This window comes from Dermacentor variabilis, chromosome 7, assembly GCF_050947875.1.
Source record: "Dermacentor variabilis isolate Ectoservices chromosome 7, ASM5094787v1, whole genome shotgun sequence".
Lineage (NCBI taxonomy): Eukaryota > Metazoa > Arthropoda > Arachnida > Ixodida > Ixodidae > Dermacentor > Dermacentor variabilis.
This window is the reverse complement of record NC_134574.1, coordinates 45,094,793-45,108,197: the sequence shown is the minus strand read 5'-3', so window position 1 is coordinate 45,108,197 and position 13,405 is coordinate 45,094,793. Positions and strand designations below refer to the sequence as shown.

At 42.5% G+C, this 13,405-nt stretch overlaps 1 protein-coding gene and 1 long non-coding RNA gene across 4 annotated transcripts in view; one reads left to right on the top strand and one right to left on the bottom strand.

The window, feature by feature from the left end:
• The window catches only part of LOC142587416 (signal-induced proliferation-associated 1-like protein 2), a 194,338-nt gene that overhangs the window by 3,197 nt on the left and 177,736 nt on the right, over positions 1–13,405 (top strand). The gene's annotated exons all lie outside the window — the stretch shown is intronic.
• Positions 1–13,405, bottom strand: part of LOC142587417 (uncharacterized) — a 30,397-nt gene that overhangs the window by 12,995 nt on the left and 3,997 nt on the right. Inside the window, exon 2 of the long non-coding RNA XR_012829527.1 lies at positions 10,753–10,777. This is a non-coding gene — a long non-coding RNA (uncharacterized LOC142587417). The remainder of the gene's footprint in view (positions 1–10,752; positions 10,778–13,405) is intronic.

Sequence of the window (13,405 nt, the reverse complement as noted above, 5' to 3'; positions counted from 1 at the left end):
TGTCTGGTCACGTGCCCGTATGCAGGTTCCCTGAAACTGTTAATGCAGTCCATTCGTATGCAACCTAAGGTCACTATGTCATTCGGACGCCTTCCCGTGCGTCGCCTTGAGCCGCCAGCGCGGTTGGCTGCTGTTTTTCTTCCTGCTAGCGCGAATGTTTCATTGAGCGTAGCGCTCGGCGTATGTATGGTATGCGGTAAACGTTGCGGCTCTCGGCTGATTCCCCCTGCCCCCCTTCGCTGCATGTATGAATGCGGGCATTTAATGAATGCCGCACGGGATAAGCTGCGCGGGAAAAACGCGCTTAGTGCTCTTCGTGACCGCCGTTGAGCCATACAAAGCCACGTATTGGACACATTTGCGGAGCCCTGCAAATGCCCGCATTAGCGAATGGTCGTACCTCGCGTAGAGGCCTCCACTTTCCCTTTATTCGTTTGTTTTTTTCGTCCTGTCAATTAAGCACCTTTCCGCGGTGAATGCTTTTCGTGGCACTTAGATTCTGATTCCTGTCAGTAGGGGGCATTCGGGTGAAGCTCGTCAAGTTGTTATTCGCTATGCTGCCTACTTTCCCCTTGTTGACGAGTAATGTCATCATGCAAGAAAAGTGCAAGCAAGGTGGCTGCAACTGTCTGTGTTGGTGCAGTCATCCTAAACAATTAAGACACTTGGGAAGCTCCCCAATGCAAATAGGCTTCTTATGCTGCATGTGTAGGTCCACCACAACTGTTACAAGTGCAGTGCCGCAGGTTACATGCATGATCAAGGCCCATCCAGTGAACCATGCCTTTGAAATACTTCAAGTAATAAAACCTGCGGTAACCAACCTTTGGTTGAGCTAAGGATCGAGTGCTGGATTTGGTGTGCCATTGGAAACTCGCAGTGTGCAAGTTGCATGGGGTTGTCAGCTATGAAAGTTTCGTGTGTAATATTGCAATCTGTATTGTCATCCAACTGAACTTATTTCGCTTCTTTCCTTATTTTACAAGACAGTGCTAAATCAGAAACACTAAGTAAGGTACTTAGTGCTTCTCAGATTTAGCAGTTTTGTTAAATAAAACCTTGCACTGACTGAGCCCAAGTTTCTTTTCTATTTATGGATGTTTACTGAGTTTCATTCAAGAACATCAAAAGCTGGGTCACAAGCTGAAACCTGTTGAACAGGCACATAACCTCAAAACAAGCAAAATATTTCATATAGATCCTAATTCAGCATGCTCAAATAAAATATGCAATCGGTGTAGTGTCTTGATTCATACTTTCAGAGTTGACTCATTTGTTATTAATAGCTTAAAAAAAAAGAAACGGTCAAGCTAGTTATGGCCATTGATTGCAAATTGAGCTTTTGCAAGGAATACATCATAACAACGTATGTGTAGCCTCTGTCTTAATTAGTTGAAACGAAAATGGCCACAGGTGTGAGCAGGTGAGACCCTCTTGATGAGATGCAAGCCATGCTTTGTATATGCCGTTTGAATGCACATCTACTTAAGAGAGTGACGGTGCTTTTTGCAAGCTCAAAATCTAAAGGGAATCACAGGTGTAGACCGCTACTTAAAGAATCGTGTGTTGTACGATCACAAAGCATGTGTTCACAAGGAATGCCATGTGTTAGTCAGGTGCTTCACTAAGGCTAATATTATGCCGGCTTTTGATTGACTTTCATCATCTTTGCTACAAACCAGTGCTGATAAGGAGTGCACTGTAATTTTCCACATCTTCGGTGTTTTGCGCACTTTTACGAATCCAATGGCTCCTTTATTTCCAACACGCTCTAGGTCATGAGTTAAATTCTTGGCTTTGGTGGCCGCAAATGAGTGGAGGCAGAATGCAAGAATACCCATGAGGTGCACTTTTAAGAAACCTAGGCGTTGAAATTTATCTCAAGCTACGGGTACTATTGGAGTGCCTGTCTCTCATTTGAGACTAAATCCCATTAATCAATCAAGGGGTGGCAAGATGTCAAGGAAAGTCTCTGCGCCACAACTTTAGAAGAATGTGGTTGATTGACAGGGCCAAGTGGAAGACACTCTTCAAAAACAGCTCCCCACATAAAACTGCGGCCTAACCTGACAGAAGAGCACTGTTGTTTACCATTTCCTCCGCACATAAGTGCAGCTGTCACTCGTGCCTGACTTGTGGCTTTTGCCTCACTTGCAGAATTGTGTGTGTACTCCAACTTCAGCTAGTCTGTACTAGACACTCTTTGCTCAAAGGTCAGATTGGCACTTAAAGGATTGCTTGCATTTCATTTGGAAGGGGAAACAGCACTTAAGACAAGGACTACGAAATGTTGCATGTTGTCCATCTTTCTTACTCCTCGTCTTATGTGCATTTTCCCCATCCAAATGTATTTTCGAAGTTGCCGAAACTCTACCATGTGCTTTGGCCAAACTTTTGTGTAGTATCATCGAGAAGTAGTCTCTTTTCTTTTTTGGGGAGGGAGGGTTAATGCCACGCGCTAGTAATGCTGGAAGCCGATGATGAAGAAGTGTGTGTGGTAGCTGCTGCAGAATCGAACAGTAAACGACCGTTCGCTTGGAACTGACAGCTGGCCTTTTCCTCTCGCGACAATATTGACTGTCTGACGACGCTGACATAACGGCATTATAATAACAATGATAACAGCATGATCACAATAGAATGACAAAGAAGAAATGCTGGTGGATCCATGAAGGCAGTATGATGACATTGGGATGACATTACTGAAGTGATGACGATGGTAAAACAACAGTGGGACAAGGACGAAAATGGTGTAATGAAGCCTGTGTGACAACGGTGGCATAGCGAAAGTCGAATGTTGAAGTAAGAATTACGACAATAGAACCATTGGGATGGCATCATGACGAGCATCATTGGTATAATGACCAATGCATGATGACATAATGGTGATAACAGTATGAAGATACTGGGTTGATCATGAGTGTATGACGACTACGGCGCGATGACGGCTGTATGACCCGCCATGGTTGCTTAGCAGTTTCAATCTAGCGCTGCTAAGCATGTGGTGGCAGGATCAAATACCAGCCATGATGGCTACATTTGCACGGCGCCGAAATGTAAAAATGTCCGTGTATCATGCATAGGGTGTGCATTAAAGAAGCTCAGGTGGTTGAAATTAATCCACGGTACCCCACTGCAATTTGCCTCCTAATTTGATTATGGTTGTGGCATGTAAAGCCCACAAAAGTAATTTGTAATTAATGACTCTATCACGAAGACTGTACGCCGACAATGGCATGACGAGAGTCTAATTTGGAAGCTGGGGTGACACAATCACATGACCACGACAACAACGGGCGCATGATTGCGACTGTCTGACGACGATGGTATGACAAGAGTAACATAATCACGATTCAATGACGACAGCAAAGTTATGATGGAATGAGGAAGGATTGACATCAATAGGAACAATGAAGGCAGTATGGTGAGGTCAGCATGACGAAAGTTGAATGATTAGTTAAAGTTGAGTGATTAGTTAAAGCAATTAGTTAAAGACTTCACAAGAGTTACATCAAAGTCCCAGTCATTGTTGGACGTGGTTTTCATATCCAATAGAATACCTGACTATACTGTATCAGTTGAGAATGGTTTGTCAGATCATAAGATGGTTTGCTTGAATGTACCGCTGCACACAAGAATCTGTAAGCAAGCATATGTCGTGATGTATGTTAAGGATTATGGCCGTGCAAATGACACGTCTATCCTAGACGTTTTGGAAGAAAAGTTTAATGAATTTGAAATAGCATCCAACCGGGAAAGTGTGGAAGAACTATGGGACCGACTTAAAGGCACAATCAAATACTGCATAGATCATTTTGTCCCCACACGTATAAAGAAATCAAAGCAAAGAAATCCATGGATTACTAGGAACATCATACATCTTATGCTTAAGATAAAAAGATTAAGGAAGAAAAAAAAGCAGTGCAACAGAACTTTCAATAACCAAACAAATGCTGAAATCTGCATTGGTGGAGTCTAAGAAAACATTCTTCAATAAAACGCTTACAAAGTTCCTCAAATGCTCCGCACAAAAGTTTTGGCGATATTTCAAAGATAGAAAGGATGAAATAGAACAGATAGAGGATGGCGACGTAGTCGTGCCAGAAAAGAAAGATATTGCAAACGTACTTAATCAGTTCTTCCAATCAGTTTTCACCAAGGATAGATGTGATAGTGAAAATGATCCTTTAGTCTGCGCAATACAATGCCCAATGGAAGACCTACGCATTACAAGGGAGGGCGTGTTCCAACATTTGCTTACGTTGGATGCAAAAAAATCGTGTGGCCCAGATGAAATATTGACGGAATTTCTTCAACGGTACGCTGAATGGATGTCGTATTATTTGCACCTTTTATTCAAAAAATCTTTGCGGGATCATTCAGTACCTCAGGACTGACGCGATGCCACCGTCGTTCCGATATTTAAAGGTGGCAGTAGGCTATGTGCAAACAACTATAGACCAGTCTCGCTCACTTCTGTGTGCTGTAAAGTCCTAGAGCATGCAATAGCTAGACATATTCTGTATTTTTTTAGAAAAAAACGATTTATTATGCCCAGTTCAGCATGGTTTCCGATCTGGCTTTTTGACAGTGACACAGTTAATCGAAACTGTACATGACCTTTGTAAAGCTATAGATGAATGCCAACAGATAGAAGTTGTATGTATAGATTTTGCGAAGGCATTTGATAAAGTTGCACATCATAAACTGCTTTCCAAATTGAGAAGCCTAGGAATTAGTGAAAATGTAGTATTGTGGATTCAGGCATATTCAAGAAATCGTTATCAAAGGGTCAGAATCGGGGAAGTGTGAAGTTGTGTCTGGAGTGCCGCAGGGGTCTGTTTTAGGTCCGCTATTGTTTTTATTGTATATTAATGATATTCCTTCTAATGTTGATCTGCCTGTAAAAATTAAACTATTTGCCGATGATTGTTTAGTTTACACCCGTGTAACCTGCGCGGAAGATCAGATTAAGCTAAACAGATGCCTACAATCATTAAACTCGTGGGGCCAAAGTTGGGGCATGGTGATTAATTATAAAAAGTCTACATACACTCACGTAAGTAAAAAACAGAACATTATCAGATTTGAATATAATATAGGAGAAAATGCCTTGGTCGAGGCACAGAGTTTCCGATATTTAGGGGTGACAGTGACGCATAATCTAGACTGGCGTATTCACACTGAGAATATCTGTTCGAAGGCTTACCAAAAGCTCTTCTTTCTTAGGAGAAAGCTTCCAGATGCGACTAAAGAAATTAAATTGGTCGTCTACAAAACGTTTATACGACCAGTTCTGGAATATGCGAATGCTGTGTGGAGCCCTCACCAAAAATGCTTAAAAAAGAAGGTGGAAAGGATTCAGCGGATTTCAGCAAGCTTTATATCCTCGAAGTATCGCCATACTGACTCGGTTACAGAGATGATACAGCAATGTGAATTAGAAATGCTGGAAATGAGAAGAATAAGACATCGACTCAAACTTTTTATCCAGATAATGCAAGGGGCATTAAAAATAAATAAAGAAAAATATGTGAAAGCGCCTCTAAAACGTGGTTCACAAAAAAACCATAGCAGGGTACTACAACCTATTAACACACGTACGGATGTATATCGGTATTCCTTTTTTCCTGATGTAATTGAACTATGGAACAAACTGCCAAGTGATGTTATGGAGAGTGCGGACGTGCAACAATTTGAGCTGGGTGTCAATATGTTTTTGAGAACTGGTGTACAAATTTTGAATTCTGATTCATGATTGCTCATTGAAGTACTCATGAAATGTATATGTTCTTCTTCCCTCCCTGTTACGACCCTCATTGAAGGGTTAACAGTATGACCAAATAAATAAATAAATAAATAAATAATGTTTGTATAATGACTATGAAAGGAAGCAACATCACGTTGACAGTATGACAACAGATGCATGATGACGACACAGTGACGATGGTGGTATGACAACAATGTGAGGTTGCACGCGAAGTCTCCAGAAAAGCCACGTGAACTTTTTATCCTGTTTTCACAGGCCTTCCTGTGCCATGCTTTAACTTTGGATCACACTCCAAGTATGTGCTTTCTTTTTGTGATTGTCAGCACTTCTTTCTTGTGATTGTCATGAGTCATCATCAAGACCTGTATGACTGTGAAAAAGACGAAGACGCCAGTCAACGAAACGGAGAAGGTACCCGCAGGCGAGAAGCATGTGAAGCGCGAAAGAAGAAGAAATTAAGAAAAAGGCGATGGCAGGCGGAGATGAGCTGGCATTGCTGACGTGGTCGAGAAACAAGACAGTGGCATCCCCAGCTGTGCTCTGGAGATGGGAGGCAGCAGCTTCGGGGACCACGGACTAGAGGGGGACGTTTGTGAGTTGGCCAGCGACAACTCCAGCTTCTGAGCCTCGACTGTGTCGCCGTGGCTGTGTTCTGCGGCCCCGGTCCAACCCCACGCTGCCGTAACCAGTTGCTGTCTCATGCCACGAAAGCAATCTACTGGCCACGTCAGTGGCACAGTGGCCTACAATGGCCCAGACTGCGTCCGGTGCCACGCAGGTCTCACTTCATCGCTCCCAAATCCTTTGCCAAAATCCTTAGCCACACTGGGCCGGAGTCCGACACGACTGGCGACGGTCAGAATGTTCGTTTGCTTGTGACGTCGCATTGGTTAGTCGAGCAGAGGAATAATACATAGTTGAGGGCTTGTTTGTTTTTTATGTATATAGCTAGTTTTTGGAGTGTCTCGTGTGTGTATAGTGTTTATAGTGTGTCAGGGTAGTTTGCTGTTTGTTTTCTTTCATTACTTTTTTTTCTTCAAGGTAAATGTTCTTTAACATATTTGAATTGTGTGTCTGTCCATTTCTGGAGCACTGGAGATTTCTGGAGATCATGAGTTGTTTCACTAACAGTTTCGGGCATTCCGAATACAAGAAGATTACTTCAGTGGCTCCGATCTTCCAACTCTATTATATTATTTTGCTGTGAGCGCATAGTGCCCCCATTTCCTGCACCAATGTGTCCATTCGTTCTTCATTTTTGTGCATATTCGTTAAAGTGTTCTCTAGTTGTTGCATCTTTTCAATGACTTTTTCCAGCTGTTTAGAAAGAGAACACCGATTTTCTTTAACTTGCCTGTTATCTTCCATTAGTGCTTCCTGCCCTTTCATAAGTTGAATAAACATTTGCTCAACAGTTTCAGGCCCAGGGTTTGGCTCAAAATCCCTGGCAAGCATCAATAACAACAATGAAATGACACTCCAGCACTAAATTAGCACACACTGCAGGGCACAGCAAAAATGATGAACACTCCTAATGCTTTTGCCATGCTTACTAACCTATGAAAACATGATAAAAAGTTCAGGCAGTTTCATTCTGGAGACCTCGCCGTGCCCACGGGATGGCTCGATATCGGACCGAACTTAAGTAGAAGGTGCTGTCCGTAATCATTGCTGCAGTAGCTGTCACTGGAAACACATGGGCCCGTCCATTCCAAGTGGCAGCTTTCCACGCAGACAGCCGTGAAAGACGATTGTCGTATCTGGTAATAATTAAGCACATACTTGGAGTGTGATTCAAAGTTAAAGCATGGCACAGGAAGGCCTGTGAAAACAGGATAAAAAGTTCACGTGGCTTTTCTGGAGAAGTGGATTTCTGGACGTGAAGTGGACGAACTTTCCATTTGAAATTGATGCTTGTATAACGTCACACATTGGATTCTGCGAGTGCATTTTTGCAAAATGCACAAATGACGGTCATCAGTAGCTGTTAGCTCGTTGTGCTTCCTACCATTGTTATCTTAACTCTTCCCAACTAAGTTTAGGTAATCTGTAATATGCTTGCATTATTGTGTGTCCGAGACCTGCTGTGACTGCTGCAAGATGGCATGTAGCCTCATAGAGACAAAGTGCGACTATGTAGTCACTGCAAGAGATGGTAGCTCATACAGAATTACTGCCCATCTCGTCTTTTTTTACTGAACTTCACGCTTAACACACTAGAAGTGTACACTTCTCTCATGAGATCTGCCATGGCATGAAGATTCATTTTGATCTAAGCTGCAACTTGCAACGGGTCTCAGCTGGTGTCGCAACCATTGGTCACAAAGGGATACTGTAGAAGAATTGCAAGGCTTATATGTTAGGGAAAGTTTGTGAGGCTATCTTGATTGGCCTGGCACGGGAGCTAGAGCTTGTGACCGGTTGCGAGTGTCTTGAAGCAATACTTGCTCTGCATGCTTCTTCCCTCTGAGCTGCCGTACCTAACGCGCTGTCGTTATGTCTCTCAAATTTGTGCTGCAGTGCATCTACCTAGGTGAAGTCATTGCAGAGGATTCAAATCATGACAAAAAAAATAATTCAAATAAAAATTGGTTGGAGCATGTATAACGGGCACTGTAAGGTTGTGAACAGTAGCATACCATTATTCCTGAAAAGGGAACTATGCAGTCATTGCCAACACAGGCAGATGATGTTCTAGTTGAGATTAACAGGAAGTGTAGTTGAGGCAAGTCATATATTGTGTAAAGCAAATAAGAATTGGTCTATTGAGATAATAGAATGGATTGATTTCATATCCTCTCCCTGGCACCCATTTCTCTTATAGGCCATTGATTGTGTGTAATGCAACCTGAACAACAGCATTTCTTCATCTTCATTCCATCAAGAATATCCCTTACCTGTGCTTACTCTGTAATTCATACTATCATGTTTGTTTCTTCAGCTTGCGCCTATTATTTACCATTCCATCTCTCATTACGTTCAATTCCTTCCTGCCTGTATGGGTGCAGTATAGGAAATAGTACTTGCAGTTTTTAATATGACCTGCAGCCTGTTTAGATACAAACAAGTATATTGCCAGTAGGCACATTCTCAGGCCCCTGTTGCGGATTTTGGGCTTCTTGTGCTGCCTATATCTCATTGCATAAAAGAGGTCAAAGCTGTAGCTGCATTTTATTGCTAATCACCGCTGAAGCTTTGTTCTCTCATTATCTCTCCTGCTAACAATAGGCATGGTTAATTAAGTACCTTTGGTATCACTATTGGGGCAGGAGTTTTCTTATTTGCACTTACAGACGAAAAGAAAATGTAGTGCTATCTTCGTGTAAGTTCCATCGCGCTATCTTGTAGAAAAGCATGTTTTGCTCTTGCATCAGTATACTGTGTTATACCCCTGTCATACAGCACCTGTAATGTCATTCGCAGTGAATGAGGCTACATCTTAATGCCATTTTTGTTGCTTCTACATGGGCATAGGGAATGACATTCACAGCTAATGGCATTCACACGTTGAATGAGTTTCCCGAACTTGTGCAAGTGAGACTTGTGTAATCTCCACAACAGGGGCTTGGCAAAAAATTACGAAACTGATAAGTTAAAACGAAATGTAATCAGTGTGAAGGTTGTCATTATAGCTGTTATGAACTTTTCAGTATTTTCATGACGTGCAGCATGATTTTTGAAGGGGTATGTGCAGCTATATTCTTGTTCCCAGTCTCCGACTGGACGCTAGCACTAGGGTGTACTGGAATGGGGCAGTGTGTCGTCCATATAGCAAAACAATAGGAGAACCAGAGACGCCTCTGCGATTACGCCACCAGGTCGGCGCTGCGATAGACTGTCGTGCCCCAAGCGCACGAAACTTAAACATGTTGTGCAAAACTGTCTGCATTTATAAACTAAACCGCTCTCAAAACACAATTGAAATTATTATATTTTGCAAAAGATACATAATACAAACTGTTAGGATAAATCAATAACGCCATATGAGCTTGCATGTTTCCAACCACAGATCATGCAGTGCTCCTCATCGTCTGCTCAGTGTTTCAGTTGCAGAAGACAAATAAATGCTCGTCTGCTCCTTCTGTTTGGTAAGCATGCATATGTATGTTTTTAGTATTTCGAAACGCATGAGGATGAGAAGGCTGGGAGGAGCACCTGCACTGGGCCTAGTGGGTTGTACGGGATTCCTTTCATGTTGCATCAGCCAGAAAAGCAGTCGCCAGGTTTCAATGACAAAGAAAAAAAAGACAGTGCTCTGTGACGAATGCAGCCACCATCGTTTACATATTTCGTTCCACAAAAGGGTGCCGAAGGGCAAGAATACAACCAATCTTCTCAATGTGCGTGATCTGAAGCAGCCTGGAGTTGTTCTGATCGTTATGCAGGAACTCAATGTGCACATGCACGCACGCGCGCGCGCGTGCGCGCGTGCACGCACACACACACACACACGCACACACGCACACACAACATCTACAAACTCATAGCTTGCCGCGCACATAAAGAATGTGCGAATGCGGCATGAAAAACCACACCAAGGAATCAGCGAGGTCCGCGAGTACATGCATGACAACTCCGCGACAACCGTAACGGCTAATCCTGGAGGCCCTGTGTAGCACCTTGTTTTTCCTCTTGCCATCAATGACTCCAGGCTGCAGCAACAGATAGCGCTTAAATAGACCGGCATGCTCCAGCAGCCCCCGCTGTCATCGCAAAAAGAGGCACGTTTTCGCCGCTGGACAACACACTAGTGAGTGCCATACTAGCACCCACTAACACCTCATGTTGACCATGTTTAGAAACGCTCGTCTGTTTTTTTTACATTTCTGCATATTGTTTTCAAAGTGGTGCCGCGCTAAAGCCTATCCACCAACCACAGAAGCCAACTCTGCAGCTTCGTCAGCAGAGAATGAGAAGCAGAAAGTGCACCAGACCGACGATGAGACGCGCATGCTGCTGAAAGTGTGGGAAGACCACCTCACCGATTTGTGCAGGGCGAAGCGCAACCTGAAAGTATACATGTCGATTACCAAGTGCCTGCGTGCACAAGGTGCCGATAAACATCGCCATCAATTGTGAATGCTATTTTCTATACCCGTATAGACAGGGAATGCAAGACTGCAATGACATTCGGTATGAATGTCATTTACTGTGAATGACATTGCACGTGCCTTGTGACAGAGGTATTAGGCCTATGTAACAGCCACACCCAATACCTGAGGAGGATAAAATAGCAAAAAGGCTTAGTTGAGCAGTGGAGAAAGTTCACTGCTGTTGCATATTGCACGTGCTGCCGTCATGTATTTCTACCTGTGCAAGCTCATGTGGTGGTTTAATTTTGTGAAGATAACCAGATTAACTTCCAGGAAGGAATATACTATAAAAGTTATCTGCCTATCAGTGTTTATCTCTCGCAGATGCCACAGAGAGTTTTCACCTTCCTTTAACCTTCTTGGACTGAACATAACGACCCCTTTCAAATTGTCAACACATTGAATACGTTGTTTCTGCATACCTTAGCTCGTCATATTCTACCAACTTAGATAAATAATAAAGTTTGCTAAGCGTTCACATACCCGAGGCTCTCGCAATTGAAAATAATTATGTTTCAACCACAAAGTGACATGTTGACAGTTTCTTTTGTTGGAAAGGCTCTGCCTGCTTTGTTTTGTTTAAAATGAAAGTAGGATAATTTCCAGTGAAGAAATGTGCAGACTGTTTAAAATAGCCTTTGTCAAGGCTTATTAAAGCGAAGCATGCTACTAGCATATTGAGGTGCCCTGCTTGCATGCATGAAGGAACTATGGAGGCATTGAGTGGATTGATGATGGACGAAAAAGGCGTAACTTCTAATCGAACTTACTTGCCGACATCTTTATGTGGCACTGAAGAGAAGAATACAGAGGCAAAGCTTCTGCCCTCGTGTTACTGCGTCTAGTAGTCTGATAGCATTTTCACTTTCTTGGAACAGATACTGATTCAGTTCAGTTTCCACATGAGAAAATTTCGCAATTTCCATAACACTGAAGTGAAAAGCAGGAAAATAGGTGAAATTTAGCACCCAGTGGTGTATGTTGCCTTAGTTTGCTGTAGTAAAGAAAATCGTTATGTTTTCTCTTGCCCAGCTTAAACGAACGGGGAGGAGAATGTGGCAATTTTCTTTGGAAGCGTTACGTGCTTGCACTCGCTCTGCCTCCATAGCTTTCTGACGATTTCCACTCTGCGAGTATGGAATTTGACCATCTTTAAAGGTAATAAGTCTTCGTGTAACTCCACACCTGTGCTTTTCAATTTTACAGAAATTGCAATTTGATGAGAAAATCCATAATCCAAAGGGACTGTGTAAAATGTATTTTCAGTCATAATTGATAATTAACACACTGTTGATGAAGGAAGGACAGGTTGGTGGTGCATGCGATTATTCCTCATTGGATATTCTTCAAGAATAGCAAGATTTGATGCACCTTGAGCAGTGTGCACAGAAATGTCATGCTGTTCAACCAGAGGCAGTGCCTTTCTACCTTCAACATTTTTCTGGGGACAGTCTATGCTTTTGCATATGAGATCATGCATTGTTTCACTTTCTAGTGGCTCTCGCAATGTATCGGGTGATATTTAAGGTATTCCATTATGGACTGAGGCAAATATATTGCAGAAGATTGTTACTGGCAGAACATCTCATATACAAGGACATAAATCTTGCATTAACACTTAAGGCTCACCTATCATTTGTTTCATACACAGCAGGCAAAGCTATGTAGGCTAGAAAGACTGCTATCCCTGCTCGCATTCATGATTAAAAAATAACGTATCATATATGAAAGGAAAGTAAAGGTGTGTGTCACGTAATTCAATGTAACATTAAATCTCATACTTTAATGTAGTTATTATTATTATATTTGTCATGTGTTAGTGACGTTAAAAAACACAGTAGCAATACTGTGAAAAACAAAACTAGCTTTTATTGGGCGTACCTGTGCCCACAAAGACAGGCTACACTTAAAGCACAACGATAGCAGCGAACACAGTCGGCGATCATCGAAAATCTGATCAGCGGGTCAAGCGTGTCGGCTTTTAGAGATTGGTCGTCAAATGTTCGAGAGTAACCGCTGGGGTCCGCGTCTTCCACAAAGTTCTACACTATTCACGTCGCGTGTACATGCAATCAGATTACACAAGTTGCGGAGAAAGACAGCGGATGGAACCATCAATAACATTCCAGAAATTTCTTTTACATGCAGGCACGTCCTGCACTGTGCGATGACATTTGTTAGGTATAAAGATAAAGAAGTACACGTGTCAATATGAACATGATTATGTGGTAGGCATGACAGATATGAACCTGTTTATCATTGAACGAACAGTGTGACACATTCCTTCAACCAGCATGGCTGGTTACAGAAACACCGCTCTACACAGAACTTGCACGTTGACTGCAAATATAGCGTGTTGCATACTGGAAGTACGAAGGTGCACAAATAGTAGTGTATGATTTCATGTAACCTTAAGTAGCTCTTCTGTAGAAAGTGTCAGAGATTGAAAACTACTGTACTATAAAATGCATGGTCAGACTTCTATGATTGGACTACTTGTGCAATTTCCACATTGTTGCCTGCTTAGCTTGAAATGGAGTAT